Source organism: Myotis brandtii, unplaced genomic scaffold (assembly GCF_000412655.1).
Source record: "Myotis brandtii unplaced genomic scaffold, ASM41265v1 scaffold23, whole genome shotgun sequence".
NCBI classification, from domain to species: Eukaryota; Metazoa; Chordata; class Mammalia; order Chiroptera; family Vespertilionidae; genus Myotis; species Myotis brandtii.
This window is the reverse complement of record NW_005358649.1, coordinates 2,413,502-2,414,421: the sequence shown is the minus strand read 5'-3', so window position 1 is coordinate 2,414,421 and position 920 is coordinate 2,413,502.

The following is a 920-nucleotide window of genomic DNA, read 5'->3' as shown; positions in this document are numbered from 1 at the left end:
CCAGGGCTGCTCCTGGGGCCCGCGTCTCTTTGTTTGGTTGTGGCTCCCCCATCCCTCCACTGAGCAAAGTAATTTTCGGTTTCGCTTGACTCTGGGCGCTGGGACTTGGTGTGGGCCGCGGCCTCAAACGCTCCGGGTGTTTGTCATTGAAGAGTTCTTCGGCGCGGGGGTTATTTTTAGTGTTGGGAAGACAGAGGCAGGCGCGTTGACCTTTCTGCGCCTGCCTCGGGCTTTGAGTGCGTGTCTCTAACTGATGGGGCAGACGGATTCGCACCCAGGCGCGCACACGTGCCTGCACACAACTGTGTACACACATTTCTACACACGTAGCCCCCCCCCCTTTTTTTTTGAAAATTGGGAATGCATTGTGTTTGTTAAAAACACACACACACAAACTCTCCTTTGTTCTTTCGGGCATTTTCTATTTTGAGTTAATGGAGTAGGAGTACCAAAAGGTTGCAATTAGTTCACGCGAATAAAAGACACTGCCTCTGAGTCAGAGCTGCCAGGTGGATAATTATTCACATATAAAAGCAGATGCGATGTTTATGGCAAAAGGGGCGGGGCGGGGGCAGGTCCTCCATAGACAATGAGGGAGGGTCTCCGCCAACCGCCTGCTGCTTATTGTTCCCGCACTAGAGGCTGCGTCCTCCCGCTGCCGCCGCCGCCGCCTCCAGGGCTCTGCTCGGAGCTCAACCCTCGGTCCCACTTGGGACGGTCCGAGTTCTTCCGCGCTGGCCCCCGGGCGCGGAATGCCAGCCCTAGCCGCAGCCGTCCTTTGCTGACCTCCCTCTCTCTGCTTTACAGGTTGGCATCTTTGCTCCCGAGGGTGTCGCGAGCCGAGGTGGAGAGGACAGCACGCCTCTGGCCCAGCCAGCTGGGCGGGATGCGTCGCAGGCATCAGCGCTGAGCCCCACGCT